The sequence below is a fragment of the Falco naumanni genome, chromosome 1 (genome assembly GCF_017639655.2).
Source record: "Falco naumanni isolate bFalNau1 chromosome 1, bFalNau1.pat, whole genome shotgun sequence".
NCBI classification, from domain to species: domain Eukaryota; kingdom Metazoa; phylum Chordata; class Aves; order Falconiformes; family Falconidae; genus Falco; species Falco naumanni.
Window position 1 is genome coordinate 1,286,843 of NC_054054.1, and position 18,212 is coordinate 1,305,054.

Here is an 18,212-nt window from a genome sequence, read left to right on the forward strand (position 1 = left end):
ACATGACATTATTGCTTTAAAAAAAATCTTTAATGTGTTTAGAAATGACCCAAGCCTTTACCTGGAACACATTTCAGAAAATGACTGTACTCCTTTCTGCATGATGTCAAAACTGTCTTTGCCACCTATCTTCTTAATATCCCTTGAAAACTCATTAAAGCATTTACAAGTAAACCTTCTACATCAAAACCCAGGGTATCCATGCAGTGTTTTGTTCTATTGTGAAAACCACAGCAATTATAAATTAGTCTGGTAGATCTTTGGCTCCTATCTCCCTAATTTTCTAAGGCAACATTTTCTATTGTAACTCACTATTATTTGTTTCCTTGACAATCTTTCTCATCTAGCTTTCAAGGCAAAAATGACTATGGACTTGGCAGGCCTGAAACATTTCTCATCAAAAAAGTCTGTAGAACATTTTGTTACTTCTCCTCATATCACTGTCGACACAGCAAGTGGGGGAAAAAAGCTGGCAGGAAAAACTTGCAACCTTTCTCCTGCAGCTTGAGGGAAGGGAATGTAGATGTATCTGTGTATACATCTGCAAATATTCCTGTATACGTACATACTACAAAATAGTATGTGATGGTATTTGGGCATCATGGTGTGGGACATTGCTCCCCAAATCTCTGCTCCTTCTTTCCCCCTAGCATGGCAGTGAGATTTTTCACTCTGCTGAAATTGCTTCCTGCATTTAAACAGTGTTATTTCTACTAAAGCAGAGTAATGTTTGGTCCTCTAAATTACACTCAGCTTGACTAAAACCCAACTGAATAAAGCAATTCTGACTATCAAGAAGCCCCTTCACTTGGCGCTGTGAAGACAAACTCACTGCATTGCTAGGCACTCAGAATAGGGAAATGGGGAGCAGAAATGCACAAGGTAACTTGTATAAATTACAGAATCCAGCACGTTTTTCACCTCACTCTTCTACTTTTCCTAAAAAGGTATGAGGGAAACATACAATACAAAGCATTTTCTCAATTGGGTGATTTCAGTAATACATATTTCACAACAAACACTTGTAATGAGACCTTTGTTTAAAAGTTAGCCATGTGTTAAATTAGGGGTGCTGGCAAAAAAAAGCAATTTTTAGGCTTTATCTAGATAACTGTGTGATTTTAGAAGATACTGCTGTCAATGTCAAATTTCAAATTGCTGTTCATTAAGATGAACTAAAAAAACCCCCCAACATTAAGTTTATTTCTAGTATTCCTTTGGCTTTCATAGTAAGAAATAATCTGAAGAATTGATCTGAACTGCTCTCTGAGGTCTACTCATAGTCACTGATACTAAGTGCTGTAAACATTCAATTTACAGCATTTCTTTTCCTTGGGTTCCCTTTCCAGTCATGTGTACTACTAAATGTTGTATTCTGGATAACAGAGGAAACAGCTGTAATACCACATCCACACATAACCGTCACGAATTAGAAACTCAAAGCTTACCAAATTGACGTTTTAATCACCATACTCAGATGCTAACTAAAGGGCATTTCACCCATTGGTTTCAAAAATGTTTTACTCAGGGGCTACTGAAGAGATATGTTCATTACTGACTGCGAAGGATTACAATACGGTGCATCCAAAATGTAAGTAAAAATTCTTTTACAGTGTTTTAGCTTGATGATCAGTCAACTGGAATTTGGTAAACTGAAACTCAAGGTTTTGTTTCTAACCAGTTTAGAAGAGCTCATCTGAATTTGTGTACCTGTCATTCTAGGGGGATATCTATTTCTTTTTGGCCAGAAATCCCATGTTCTGATCTTTTCAATAACGCACAAACTACTGTTGAAACTCACTTAAAAATTGTTGGTTTTTTAGAAGCTTGCCATTTTCCAAATTAAGGATCTTCCATACAGTTCTAGTTTCTAGTTCTTTTTTATTTCCCTATTTTTTTTAATGTTTTGTTAGTTACTTACAGAGAAATGCTACCAGGGTTGGTTTGTTTTTTTTTTTATAGTGTTCAAAAAACATTTATTTATGGAGGTCAGACTGTCAAGTACTTTTTGTTTGTTTATGCTATGCAAAAAATAGAATTAAGATATCTATTAAAAGATCTACCTACAATTTGTAAAGCAATGTAAGCTCCACAAAATATTATCCATGGACATTTATAAAACACATTACTTTCCCTGTGAAATAATGCAAAATTCTTCTTAAAAATCAACAGCAAATTTTAAGTGAACAAGACAATGGTCTATTGTGGCGCAGCAGGCATGCATTCATCTTAAACCCCTTGTTCAAACAAAAAAAATTCCTATCAGTATTAGGGAGGGATTTGATTTTGAATTAGAGTTCTTACTTGAGACCAATCTCTGTTACACTGCACTTGTAAAAAAATAGTTCTAAATGTTTCTGAAATAATGACCAAATGAACTCTTCACTATGTATAGGAAAAATCAAATTATTTCTTATTGTTTAATCAGCGTAGGCAATTCTTTTCACTAGTATTCATGCCTGGATATGCCCTTTATACCAGGTCTCCAGCTAAACCCAAATGTCTATGTAAGGTTTACATGCCTCGTCTTTTACAACAATGTTCAAATCTAGCTATTCTTGTCCATGTAGGTGACCAAGGCCTTCCTCCAGACCTTACTTTGATAACTAAAAACTTCTCCCAAAGCTACGACAGTATGTTGCATCGAGAAATTTATCCTAGAACAGTGTTTCCTAACAACATCACGTATGTGCTCAATGAACTAAAAATGCAGAAAAACGACAAATGCTGGGCCTTCCTTATGTTCCTTGACTTTTAAAAAATATTCTGCATTCCTTATTCCTTGGTTTTTATTTAATTTTCAGTTGTTTTTTTTTTCCCCTGGCACATTTAGCATTGATGTATATATGTGTGCAGTGTGCATGTGTATGTTTGCCTATATATATATATATATATATATAAAAAAGGTACAATATATATAAGGTACAGTATTATCTTAACAAAACTAAGAAAGAAATTTAGGATTAAGTTACATAAATCATCAGTGGAACATCTGACAGAAGCATTACCCCCCAAGTTTATGTTATTTATGTAAAGAAGACTTCTGGACATAACAAAAGTTAACTCATGAGTCCATAGTATTCAGTGTTTGTGTTTCTTAACATCATCCTGATGACACTTAATAACTGCGCTGATGAGAGCTGGAGTGAAGTATGTACCTGAAAGGAACAAACCACTACGAATGGCGAGTGGATCTTCAAGGTTTGGATACTGGTTCATTACAGTTTTCAAAGATCTTGGATTTAACATAGCATAACTATGTAGCAGTACAGGTAGGCAGGAAATTGGCAGATAAATTTGGGCTCCTCACTGAAATTCACATTTCCTTACCATTTATGTTTTGTGTAGCATTTGGCTTTGTTTTCATCTAAATTCAAATACAACCAACTAAAGACTTTACTGAATGTATCCTCGGCCAAAACAATGCAACCTATATTGAGAAGGAAAATTTCAGACATTTTACTCCTTTTAAAATTATACAAGAGCTCCCTATAACAGTCCTCTTCTGCCTTATACTATAGTGAAAAGTATTTTCTGCTACAAGTTATTTAATGTGATTCCTGGCAGGACATACACGTATCTCAAGATATACGGTGAATGCTGGCATACAAATTGCTCTTCAGCTGTTATGAATTTCTCTTTCTTGTAGTATTGATTTTCCAGTGAAAAAAATGTCAAATAACTTTTAGACATGCTGGGTATTACACAGGTAGCATATTCCCTTTATTTTTATTGTCACTGCCCCAGGTTCATTTAACAAATTGCTCAAATAAATTCATTCACTTAATGTTTCATATATGAGACCCAGATGTTTTTTATCCTCAAAAGCTGACTCTGAGGTCTATGAGTTAATGATAATGATGGTTAATACTTTTTATCTTTATGAGTATTGTAATCATATCCTCTACTTGTTTTGGATAGTTTGCTTTTCACAAGAGAAAAGAGACCTCTGGAACACAAAAGCGCTTCTCAACTTCTGGAGGAAGAGCTGTGTATACCTTCTTCCCTATGCACTCCCCTGAGACATACACGTATTCTGGCTTCCCCCAGAAGTTAGAGCATGTGGATTCTAAAGATGTAGGGTGATCCAGTCAGGTACCTGATACAGAAATCAAGGGGAAAAGGACTCCTGCACGCAGGGCAAAGTGTTCCTGCCTGGCACGTGAGGCACAGTCAGAAAGGCTGCACCCCAGAACACACAATGCCTGGATGCACGTGTTTAGATTGTCAGTGACCTGCCCAGTGTGTCCAAACTTTTGAATGATCTGAAGCAAACCCATGTGCTTTATAGGTTTTTCAGGGTTGCAATTCTTTTCAGTCAGATTATTTCTCAGTTTCCATTTACTGACAATTATTCTTTCTTCATGCATCTATTTAAATCAGAAGAGAAGAATGAAAATGTATCCATTTCCAGTACCTTTTCTGCTGAGTTCCATACAGTCTCTGAAAATAAACAGCACTTTCTTGTTAACCTCCATTACTCCATTACATAGTCACATAAATCCACTGAAGGTAGCTAGAAGAAAAAGGAACAGATGTAGTTTTAGTCTTTTAGATTATGATACAAATACATTTTTAAATCGAAGGATTAATTGCAAGCATTTATTTATCAAACATTATTTGCAAGCGATCACTGTAAAGACATGGATAGGGTATTTGGATCATTTGGATTTTAATGAGAAATGCCTTTCTGCAGTACCTGGGTGCTTTATATGGCTTTGCCTTACTGAAAAAAGCACTCAAAGTTGTAAAAGTAATGTTTGCAAAAAAGAAAACAGGAAATTCCTTTCTCATATAATTTTTCTTCTTTTTTTTTAGAAAGGTAGGCTCTTCCTATCTCATATAGTCTTTGCATAGCTTCTAAGACAATGCACACAACCATCTGAAATAAAGGTTATGAGTTATATCTAAACTACTACTGCACTACTGTGGCGTGTGATGGCACAAACCCCAGGCGAGATCCCCCGTTACATACATAAATACCGGTTATATACGATTGCTTAGCCACCCACGTTCTGCCCTGGAATATGCCTACACGCAGCAAAGGCCCTTTACAGCAGTTCACACTCCACCAAGCCCTTTACTTCCTCCATGCTCATCTGAGGAAGCCTCTTCTTCCCAGATAGCTGAGATGTGGTGGTCTTTGGGCATGCCCCTCGTTGGGAGGCTCTGGGACACCCCCCACTGCAGACAGCTGTGGCACTATCACTGCAACCCGGCACCCAGACAGTGAACAAAGCCTTTTCTCAGAAAGGGCCCTTACATACTACTCCTTAGAATCCCAGTTTAAAGGAGGGTTTCACCTCACTTGTATTGTCATTTGCTCTTCAACTGGATGGATTATTTTGTTTGTCCTCAATTTTCACGCTGTAGAGCTCAGACCTTAAAAGCTTTGATCTGTCTCTTCTGCTCGTGAGTACTGATGACGTAGCATATATTGGGCTCTTCTATTTTCAAGAAAATACTTCCAATGCTGAATTTGACATCCACAGTCTATAGCTTATTGCACATTATGCTCAACAAGATGGCCAGTGATTTTCTAATGACAACAACAACTTCATACCTAGTTGAGCTGCCTTGTGTTTTATTAGGCCCAGCCAATTTCTGCTGGGCTGTATTATTTCTGCTAAGAAATTCCAAAAAGGTCTCCAAGGCTTTTTAGCTCCATCGATTCATAAAACCAATGTGAAAAATTAGTTCTGAGGACCTACCACTGCCTTTCCATAAGATCAGTCCTTCCCTTCCATTTCTTGTTATATGCATGCAATTATATTTATATTGCATTATGAGAAATCACTGCTAGGAATCGGAGGGCAACGGAAATCTGTACATTTGGTATGCTTTTCAGGAAATGTATGAGAGCTAACGTAATTCTGGATTTCCTCAGAATAACTGTCTTTTTGGCAATCTTGCCTGAGAAAAACATGGCAGCATGACATTTGCCCAGGATGTCCAACAGTCCCGGTGGTATAGCATTTGCTGCAGATCAAGAAAAGTTTACTTATCAGCAAGCAAGCTGACGGGCCTTTTGAATCTTGGATTTCTTCAACCTGACATATACTGTGGCAACAGCTTGTGTACATGCAGTAAGTCCTGTGGGCCTGGTATGAAGCACTGAAAATGCCCATATCACTTGGACAGGACATGTACCAGACATCGAAAGCGTTTGTAGGATGCTGTCATTCTGCCAAATAAAAAAAATGCTGTTTGCTGGGTCAACAGTTTGCACAGAACTTCTGATTCACTCAGATAACTCAGATTCACTGCACAGGATTTGTCTCCCTGAAGCATAGGCATGTTCAGCGCAAACAACATCTGTGCTAGTCAAGAACAATGTGGTTTGTGTTCCATGGAGAGAAACAGGTACTTTTGGGGTGTGATTCACCTAACCAAATACAGTTGCCAACTTAATGTAAAATGGACTCTAGATTCTGTTGACTATGTTGACTACCCGTCATTGACTATGAAAACAGCTTCATGTGACAGGCTAAGTAGTAGACATATAAATGTTAGGGGAGATTAACTTCATCTTCTTTATTTGTGTGACACACAACATGGTCTAATGCAATAAAGATAAAACAGTTAAATAAAATTTGCAAATTGGAATTATCTGTTGTTTAGTATATAACATCCATGTTATAAATGTGAAGTATACTGGTGTTTATTTCTCCAAGAATAAGTAAACTTCAATATCTAAAACAATTTTGGAATTTTTTTTTTAATTTGTACTTATGTATCTAGAGATAATTGCATGCTATTTCAAATAATGTAGCTCATTTACGTGATTTCATGTGATGAAAATTTTTCACACACTCAGCTTAAAAGATTCCATGCACTATAAATACTCCTTTAAACATGTAGCTTTTTCCAGTTCAATCTCCACATTTTCATTAATTTATGATATTTTTACTCTGAAAGCACTCTAAATGGTTTCTTTGTGGGAAAATGTACAAAGAATTCACAATTGTACAGAGAATTCAGAGAATTCTCAACAGAAATGTTGAGATCTACATGCATGTAAGTATTCTGTTTAGTTAATTTTACATTTTCCAGACTTATCTATTTCTAATGTATACAAATAAAGTTTTTATAACTCAAAAGGCAGTATTTTTAATCCTAGTATATCGACCAAATTGAGCAAATAAAATAATAAAAAAATTAAACATGAGCAAAGTTACAGTGATTTAGAAGTCTGTTTAGAATACTAATTAATTTCTCCTTTCATTGTGCTTGCTTGAATTGATAATTTTTGCAATGGAATATTTGTAATTATCAGGCTATTTTTAATATATTTGTTTGATTATATATATAAACCCATATAGTTTCACACTCGTAAGCTTTAAATATACAGCTTTTGTCTATAAGAAGAGTTTAACAGAAAAATATTGACTGGTTATGGAAGTGGAGTGTAAGAGATATGTATAAAATGTTCATTTTTTTCTTAATCACCCTCCATTGTTAGTCTGATTATCTAAGATAAATGTTAATAAATTTTTGTAGTATTAAACTCTGCACTTCCCCTATGCTACTCCGTTGAGAACTGAAAACACTGAAAAACTCCACACTGAATTAAATAAAACAACCAAAAGAATAATGTCCATAGTAGATCATTATTGATATGTCATTTTGTCAAGATTGTATAATTTTGAAAGTATCCCAATTTATTTACCAAAAAGTGTATTAAGACTGGATTCTGCTTGTGTTCTCTAGTCGGTCTGCGAGGGCTTTAACCTTCCTTTTAGTTCTCTTTATCAATGATCTACAATTTCTGACAGATTTTTTGCACTAACACCATTTCAGGTTAATGGTCTTTCTGATAATGCTTGTATCATCAGTCAGAGAAAGCACACAGACCAGAAATTACACTACAGGAGTTAAAGCCATATGAAATTGGCTTTTTCCTCTTGGACCAATTTTCATTTTCATTAAGCAGAAATCATATCACTTTCCAAGTTGCTGAAAGGAAAAGATGTACAAAAATTGATTTGGCATCAGTTACATCTGTTTTGGATTTTGAATATTTACATAACATTAGAAGAAAATTATACTTGGAAAATGTACTTTTTATTATCAATTTATTTTTCCATTAATAATATTCTACTTCAGCCACTTCAGGCTTTTCCTGGCATTGACTATTCAGACTTCTGACTTCTTTTGTTGACTATAAATCACTTTTTCTTCCTCTGAACAAATAGCTATTTTATTAGTGATTTTTTAAAAGTCTGCTGGAGTAATAGATTCTAAAATTTGGCATTAACTAAAAACGTTGAGAAATACTAGGGAGAGAGGTTGTTTCAATAATCTGTCATCACATAAAATCTTATATATATATATATATATATATATATATATATATATATATATATATATGTTTGTCCTACAGAAAATGCAGTATGCTGGAAAGCAAACTAAGCTCAGAAATGCACACATCAACTTGTGCCATCATTGCTAAGACACTGCATTAAACTCTTTTTTATTCAGTACTAATTTTGTTGCACAATACCATATTTTATTGTACAACACAGCTTCTAAAAATATGAAAAAGCAAAAAGATGCAATTAATGACTGGAAACCATGAATAAATAACAAAGTAGTTAATACTACATAAATAATCCAGTGCTAATATTCAGGCACTTTGGGATATCTGCTACGTTTTAGTCAATCAGACTCATTACCTCTGTACAAAATACCAGCTGTGACGTTGTAAAGGGATTTTTCAGCATGCTAGATATCTTTAATCACATTCTGGCAATATTTGACTGGTCTGGTTTTGCCAGCTTACATTTCCATTTTTGCAGATTTTGGACAGAAGTAGGTAGCAAAGCTGTGACAGGAGAGAGCTCTGAGCACTGCCTTCAGCGGGTGCTTGTTAGAGCAAACCCTAAGCTGCTCTAACCTGGAACAAGAAATCAGAGCCCAAGCTAGATCCTGGCTAACTTCTCACACTGCTCCTACCTGCAAACAAATCTGGTCTATTAACCCACACAGAACACATTTATTATTTTTTTTTTAGAATACAAAGTGTGTATTCTAAAGAGCAACTAGATATTGTTGTGCCTGATGCATGATAAATTGTAAGAGAAAGAGACGTAGAACTGTTATTGGAGTGCCTTTGCAAGGAATTAAATATTCATATGTTGCATTGCCAATACAGTCATGAAACAGAACTGCCTAAAATGCAAGGAATAGATACATACAATCATAAATATGAACAACAACAACAAATAAAAATATATTAAGGATTGCTAATTCATAGAGATTTTTCTGACTGAATTAAGATGCTTGAAATAGAATGCCAGCAATCTTGCAGTGAAAAGGATAAATTGTGGTTTGTTTTGGTTTTTTGCCATTTGGTTTTAATACATCAGCCAGCCAATCCAACCTGCTGTCATTTCAAAAAAAAAATAAAGTGGGCAGCGAAATCTATCACCCACGCTTGCTCTAACTCTGAAAATAATGATAGATTTAATTAGGATATTTTTCTACAAAGAAATTTGTAAATCAAAATGTTGGAATGTTTTTACTGAATAAGTACAAATAACTGGAGTGTTTGCAAAAATTGAAACTTATGGCATATGTCACAAAAATTCAAAGCACTAAGGCACAATGTTCATGTAACAGGAAGAGATTTGCTTGCCATTTCTGTAGAGTGGAACACTCGCTGTTCTGCAACGCTCACTGCTCCTCTCTGCCCACTGCCACATCCTGCAGTGATGATATTGCCAATCATCACATCCCTATGTTAATTGAACTATAACGAAATCAACATGCGTGGGGACCGTGCTCAAGATGCCATACCATCACCACCATGACTCAAAACAAAGCAACTGATTACTAAAAATAAACAAAAATCTTCTAACACAACGTTTTGTGTTGCCAGCTGCTTCGAAAAACTTTGTGGAGGTTCAGTATTTCATGGCTTAGACTGGAATAGCAAACGCGTAAAGTTTGTTCAAGATATGCTACAGGGAAATTTTTAAACTGTACCTCTGTCTTTTTCTAAACAGATTAAACCATCAGTTTTAAAAGGGGACAAGTAGATTTTACAAAGCTGCTTGTGATCATCACATGTTTTATATTCTGCCAAATGACTGCCATCAATGTGATAGCATGAAAAAGCTTCCTTCTTCAGCAAGAGAATGGAAAAAAATTCCCTATCCAGTAAGCCATCAATGACACTTTCTTTAACACGTTATTTTAAGGTGAGAACAAGGTTAACTCTACATTCTGCCAGACAGCTGACATTTCTGTAAGTTTTCTTACTGTGTCATCCTTACTAAACTATCAAGAATTACTGAGTATGGAATCCTTACTAACTACAGTTGTGCATTGTATCCAGAAGTGACACCAAAAATTTGAGTGAAATTTGATCGGTTAATTTAGGGTATTATCGTACATTGCACTGAATGACTTGTCTGTGGATATTTCTGATGTCCAAATAAATAGATTTGGTATTCAGTATTGGCAACCTAAGATTCTCAGAAAAATCACGCCCATACATCTAGACACAGACTCTCCTGATTTTTAAGGACATCCATATTCAAATCTGAATCCGAAATACAGATCTATTTCTAACTTAAAGATATTTTTAACTTTATTTACAGTTTTGTGCATAAATAAGCTCACTTTTCACATAAATCTTATCCTTTCTGGGAGAGAAGCATGTTTTTAGACTGCTACCTTAATACCATATCATCACCAATTCCCACAAACCATATGCTGTGGCTTGCACGTTGTGGATGTTTTAAATGCTAATACTGAGACCCAACTCATGGTTTATCCTGAAAGGATACAACATTACATTCTGGAAAGTAAAGTTCTAATTACATCACAAAGATAGATCTATTTTTTCATATATGTAACACCCATTATATACATTATATAGACAGCTTAAATAGAAATAAATCTTAGATTATCATAAAATGGGAAAAGCACTGAAAAACTTTCCCTTTTTACTTAGATATCCTCCTGAAATTTTCTACTGATGAATCACAACAGGACACAATTGTAGCAGTGTCATTGTGAGCAGAAGCTGGCATTTTGGTCAAAGTGAGCCTTCAATACCTCATTAACCACAAGAAAAGTTCTGAACGAGAAACATTATTTTGCACCATTTTATAAACCCTGTCCGGGACATTCAGCTGAGCTTTAGTTCCAGAGCTCTGCTTTTCTTAAGAAGACCAAAAGAATTTCTGTAAGTCAACTCAGATCTGCTGTAATGACAAAACATTCCCAAATGTTGTAGCAATAATGGCAGTCAATTCATACATTCCCCACAAAATCCTGGTTAGGAACAACAACAACAAAAAAAATACTGATGATCTAACTTAAGGTATGATTATGAAAAAAGAAGCCATATAGCTTCCTCTTCAGATCTAGAAATTTGACAATTTGCCATAGAAATTAACATTAATCTTTTTTGCCTTAATTAAATCTTATGCTTCCATTAAGAATAGGTTGGATGTAAGTGAAGAGTCCAAGACATGCAATACTAAGAGAAACTGACATTTCTTTGCTGTTTCGGTATTAACTAACAGGAATTTTATTTCAAAAGTTACTTCATGGTTTTTCAGCTACAAATCCCACAGTTAAGCACACCACTCTTTCAGTGTCAAAGTATGCCTTAATATTTTCATATCATTTTACTTGTTTCAGTGGATATAAATTCTGCATATGAATGCCAGAAGTTGGGATTGAACCCACCAAAGCATTTAAAATTATGCTAATTTTTAAGAATTAGCTGTTCTGATTTCAAAGATCTATTAATATCTAAAAAGCTAAACTACTTTAAATCAGACTGGCACACTTAGTGACTGGAAAAAGAAGTATTCAATATTAACATGTAAAATATTTAGTTGGAACGTGTTCTTTTTTAAAGCACAGACCCCCAAAAATTAACATACTCATTGGTCCTAAATGTAATGTGTACACACATATGCATACATATTCCTCTAGCACAGGACAAAGACACATCAGGGATGCAACTATTCCATAGTTTCCAGATATAACAGCAACTTGCTGATACCCAGCTGAATGCATCTATGAAATACCAGAGAAGTTACTGCTGATTCAGTCTATACCCCTCTATATTAAATATTGTATGATACTCTAGATGCATAAATAAATCATTGCCTTTCTTTTTAAATTATTTAATTCATGCCAATAGATTTTTATTATTCATTACAACTTTAAATAAAACCTAGAGCTTCATTTTAAGCAAAATTTAGATAGAGAACTATTTAGGACAAACTAGAACAGAGTGAGGCAAAGCTGATGTTAACTATACTGTAGGACAAAAGGTTCCTCTCCAGGCATTGGTTTGAGCAGTATCTTCTGAACGTGACTGACATAAGTCCGAATACATCACTGTGTTAGAAACTAATACAGCACTTCCTTCCTCCTTTTAAAATAACAAATGCTTTTGGCAAAGAAAAATACAGGGAACTTGATTCTGCTGCCCACAGAGCTGTATCTTGTACCACCTAAAATGTTCTGGAATATCTGAGACATCACTGCTGCACATTTAGATTCAGCTTATGGGTTTATGGGATGCCCATGCCATCCAGAGTAGCAGCTGAAGGCCAAGCAGGATAACCTAGGACATCTAGGACAGGCTGGACCGATGGGCCAAGGCCAATTGTATGAGGTTGAACACGGGTCAGTGCCGGGTCCTGCCCGTGGGTGACACCAGCCCCCCGCAGCGCTACAGGCTGGGGGAGAGCGGCTGGGAAGGGCCTGGGGGAAAGGGCCTGGGGGGCTGGTCAGCAGCCGGCTGGGCATGAGCCAGCTGTGTGCCCAGGTGGCCAAGGCGGCCATCAGTGTCCTGGCTTGTGTCAGAAACAGTGTGGCCAGCAGGATCAGGACAACAATCGTCCCCCTGTACTGGGCACTGGTGAGGCCGCACCTGGGATCCTGTGTTCAGCGTTGGGCCCCTCATGGCCAGAGGGACGTTGGGGTGCTGGAGCGTGTCCAGAGAAGAAGGGTCTGGAGCACAAGTCTTATGAGGAACAGCTGAGGGAACCGGGGGTGTTCAGCCTGGAGAGGAGGAGGCTCAGGGGGGACCTTATTGCTCTTTACAGCTGCCTGACAGGGGCTGTAGGCAGGTGGGGGTCGGTCTCTTTTCCCAGGTAACAAGTGACAGGACAAGAGGAAACAGCCTCAAGTTATACCAGGGGAGGTTTAGATTGGATATTAGCAAGATTTTTTTCACTGAAAGGGTGGTCAAGCATTGGAACAGGCTGCCCGGGGAGGTGGTGGAATCGCCATCCCTGGAGGCGTTAAAAAACCCACGCAGATGGATGCGGTGCTTAGGGACATGGTTTAGCGATGGACTTGGCAGTGCTGGGTTAATGGTTGGACCTGATGATCTTCAAGGTCTTTTCCTACCTAAATGATTCTATGATTCTATCATTTCAAGCACTAAATGTTTATGAGAGAGCAATTGAATCATACCTTTAAAAGCAATCATGCTGTAATTTTTCAGATGAGTAATGGGGCTTAGAAGATGGTTTTCTCTTTTTATTTATTTATTTTCACATTAGAGCAATGCTTTTAATCCTGCTTCTGGGATTCCTTGAAGAAAATGTTTTAAGGAATTGTAGCAGAAAACACAGTTCTTGAACGCAAAGGCATTTCTACATTAGTAATTTAAGAAAACAGCTCTACTGAGCTATTTGCTCTTAGAATTTGTAATACACAAATTGTGCCAAATTACTTACCTTTCAGCAATCAAGCAGTAAGTATCAATAACTAACTAACTAACTATTTCACAGCTCAGTGGTTATGTTTTGGTAACTTAGTGATACTTGTATATACTTCATTATAGAAAAAAAAATGCAGAAAGGTCCGAAAATCCAAAGTGAAATTATCTGAAGCATATAAGTCACTGAAATACCATGGCTATTTTCTACCTACAATTATCATAAGGAAAAGCGACCTTCCACCCACAGTTGCTTGTGAGGTCAAAACTAAATCCAGGGAACTCAACTGCACGTTACTGAAGCCCTAATACACTAGTGAAAAACGAGCTGGAATTAGTCACTCTTCATCCAGCTTTCCCTCACAGGCAAACCTGTAGCAAAGAAAAGTGTCATTGACTGTCAGCAGACAGCAGAGGTTTGTGCAGCTTCCACTCTCCGTTGTGAAATCTTACTGGGTTCCATTTCCTACACTCTGCCAGGGTCTCCTGGGATCTCTGGAAGGCTGCTGATCATGGAACACATTTCTTTTGCTTCCAGCACACTCTGCCCTTCAGCCTGTACTCTTGCTTTAGCACTGAAATTTTACCCCATTTGTAGACAAAACCAAGCAGAAACATGAGGTTTCTACTGTCCTGCAAATGACTGATAGGCAGGGGAGATGTTGCTGTTAGCCTGAATGCAGAAAAGGAGGTAGAGTACGAACCAACAAGTGGTAGGTTATATATCATCTGAATAATAGTTACCCAGCTTTTACACACCACTTCCCATCTGCAGACCATGTGACATTTTACAAGAAGGCTTATGTTTATCCTCACTTTATAGATGGAGAAAAAATTACAAAGGATTTCCCAGGAGCACAACATGGTTTAAACAAGAGCTAGAAGTTAGACTGACAGCCAAACCTATGTCCTGGAGGCCGAATGGCTACTCCTGCAATTTCTGGACAAGCCAGTTTTGATGAGGACTTAAGAGTTCTTTTATTTGTTCTTGAGGTTAATTAAACAGTTGTGGGTTTGTTTTTTTTTAAATAATGACATTTTAATATTACCCTACACTGACTGTAAAAATAAAAATTAATCATCTTTGTAAAAAAAAATTATAAGAACATAATGAAATACTCTGCAGCTCAGTTTCTTCAAATCATCAGTTGCCTGGATACTGCAGTAAGTAACACACACTCAGAAACGTCTCAGCAGTTACAAAGTATAGTGTTAATTTTATGTGGTCAAGTTGAATCATGTTGAAAATAAGAATGGCTACATTTTCATAAGTTTGATAATGCATCCATTATCCACCTTTTTTTCTTACGCAAAAATTATGAGGGAGATAATATTTTAACATTAAGATGAGAAATACAGATTTCTGTTCAACAGCTGGCAAGCTGTGTGTATTCCATGAGAAGTGTCATAAAAAGATTGCCGAAAATCAATATGCTTTTAGAAATTAAAGCATTGTTGCAAATAGTTTGTGTAGGTTGGAGATCAAGTAGCATGGCAATGGGTGAAACAGTGAATACACTGCAGTGCAAATCCAACTGGTTACTACCCAGCACTATTGACAGCAGGAATAGACAGATCAGAGTAACAGATTTGTTTTATAAAGTAACATGACTTTATAAAGGAAGTAACATTCCTATATGAAGGCAAAAAAGGGGAGATATTCAAGCACAATACTGAGATGACAGCTTCAAAAGAGGACAGTATACAACTTTTCCTAATGAAGGTAGGAGGGTAAGATGAGATCTCAAGAGAAAACTAAATGGTTCATATTCTGTCATAGTACATTGATGGCAATGGTACAGCATAGATTCAACCAAAAAAAGCGTAGGTTTGCCCCATATTTCAGAACTGGTGACAGAAGCTGTATTTGAAACAAAATATGAAACTGAAGTGTCAAGTAAATCTCAAGAAATAGCCAAGAAATACAGAAATAAATGATGCTGCAACTGAATGTAACCAAGATTTAACTGACTGGAATGTAACTTCTTGACTGGGGAAAAATTTCTGACTTTGGAAATGCATTTGGTAATATCAAGTTGCAGTTGTGAATAAAGGTGCTGTGAAAAGTTTTAACTTTGTTTCTTTTCTGACTTTTTAATCTAATATCTAATCAATTATAATATTAAAAGGAAAGCTGTAGGAAATGATGGTGCATTAAAGCAACTATTGAAATATGTGATTTATCACTTGGAAATAGTATAGAAAGTGTGAGGTGGACACTGAAGTACTTTCGATGAATTCAGTATAGTTCACTTCATGACTGAGATTTCAAACAAGCATGTAGATGATCAAAACCGACACAGAAAAAAATGTCAAATAGGGTATTGATCTTCCTTACATTACAAGCTGTACCTGATTTATAAACCACATTCCAGAAGGCGATATGTGACATCTGCCTGATGATCCGTTTTCTATATTTGACATACAATTTTTAATTTGTGTTCCCCAAGTCAAGTTCTTTCCTTATTTGTTTTGACAGCTAGCAAATGACCCTGCTCCTGCATGGAAAGAAGGTGCAACTGTGCCCTTCAATTATGGGGCTGGAGTTATAGAAAAGACAGGACTTATGAACCTTCCAGGTGAAGCCTGCTGAAAAGTCCACCTTGATGTCCACCAAGACTGGCACGATAATGGAAGAGTAAGTAACCTTTGTGGCTTATGCAGTGACAGCTATGTTAGGGCAGGCTCAGTTAAGGTGTCTGGAACATCATCTATGCCATTTGGGAATCACTGGAAAGAAAAAGACCATGTGACCTTGCCAGTTTCCTCCACTCAAACTATTTAAAGGATGAGAATTTAGAAAGTGGACTTGGAAACCTTGATCACCTCTTTTCCAGAAAGTGGATTTGCCTATCTCACATTGGTTAGTCACCAATTGGTAGGAGGCCTGGGTTGGAAAGCTCTGTAGGAAGGTGCGGTTCTCTTGGACACAGATTCTTGGATCGGGAAGCAGGATATAATGAATTTTAACCCAGACTACAGAATCCTACTAATTTTCATCCTATTTTGGTTTGGTGAATTTTTAATTATTTACAACTGCACAATTTTCACAGAAGAGTTATATATGAGTATATAGATACATGTAATAAGGGCACCCCTGAGAAAGGTAGAAATCTAAGGAATAAGGAAACTATCCTCTACAGATCACTCCACTCATGGAGGGGAAATAATGGAATCTAGGTCAATTAGATGAGATCTCTAATCACCAGGAAAAAAAGAGAAAATATCACCTGTGTAAAAATGAGCATGCCTGTACCGTCTCTGTCTGTTTATATCAAAATCACTTATTTTAGGAGAGAGGAAGGGCATGAACACCTTTTAACAGGGTGAAAACTGCATTCTGTGCTTTCATCTTAGAGCTCAACCCATACCTTTCAGATACGACATCTGCTCAAGTAGAGCAGTCTGGCCTGGGCATATTGATGCTAAATGTTCAGTAACTTGGCTGTCCGAGATGGAATGATTCCTCTGTGAGACATCACGCTTCATCCGTGCATCAAGTAAGAAAGCTCAGTGTCTAACTCACTTTGGACTGGGCTGCAGAGCAGGTGCCTAGAACAGAAGTGGTACAACCCACAGCGCTACAGCACAGAAATCCTGTTTTGGATATATTCCAGAGTCCTATTCTGATGAATCAAACAAATTCAAGCATTGCTCATGTACAACAATATTTGTGGGACAAAGCTCTAAATAGGTGTTGAATATTAATAATAATAATAACAACAATAACCATAACAATTAATAATAATTTATCCAGCATATTTTCAGTGATGCCAAGAAATTAAATTAAAATTGTAAAGTTTGGTATCCTATTGAGTGGAGGAGTACTGGGCTTTAATCTGACTACAGAAAAATAAAATTTGGGATGATCCTTACAAAGTATTTACACAACAATTATTTCTCTTTTACACTTGCACTCACAGTAAGCAGTTATCTATAGCAAAATTATCTGCATTCATTCTGAAAGTTTTCAAGTTATAGTTTCAGTAAGATGATCTCTATCAACAACTAATTTATCATAATCATTCAAAAACTGGAAGGTGAGAGTACCGAGGTGAAGGTTATTTGACCTTACTTAACCAAAACAGAAATGTAACCCGAGTACCTCATTTGATCTTTAAAATCAATAGATAAGGAGCATATTGCTTTATCAGCAGAGACTCCTCATGAATAGTAAATAATTTATTTGCTTTCCCTTATCTCTTCACACCACAAAATTTTAATCACCAAACTTGATTATTTTGGGAAGAGAAAAATTAGGAGGACTTTTTTAAAGTGGTAAAGAACCATAAGCATCAAAGCAGTAAACTACTATGGTTGTTAACCTTTATTGTATAAATTGTATAAATAAAGCAAAATTCAGTTGTTTGCAAATGGGTTTATTTTCAGACATCTATAGACAGAAAATAGCAAAATTTTCTTCCTATGTCTGTCAAAGCTCAAATTCTATGTCTGCAAATGCAAAGACAAGTATGCAAGAATTGCTCAATTTACATTCTTAGTGAGATGAATG

The 18,212-nt window shown here is 36.4% G+C and overlaps 1 long non-coding RNA gene across 1 annotated transcript in view; it reads right to left on the reverse strand.

The window, feature by feature from the left end:
- Nucleotides 1-3,748: 3,748 nt before the first annotated feature.
- LOC121091041 overlaps nucleotides 3,749-18,212 on the reverse strand; it is a 60,940-nt gene continuing 46,476 nt past the window's right edge. The window contains exon 4 of the long non-coding RNA XR_005828819.1: nucleotides 3,749-4,516. This is a non-coding gene — a long non-coding RNA (uncharacterized LOC121091041). The remainder of the gene's footprint in view (nucleotides 4,517-18,212) is intronic.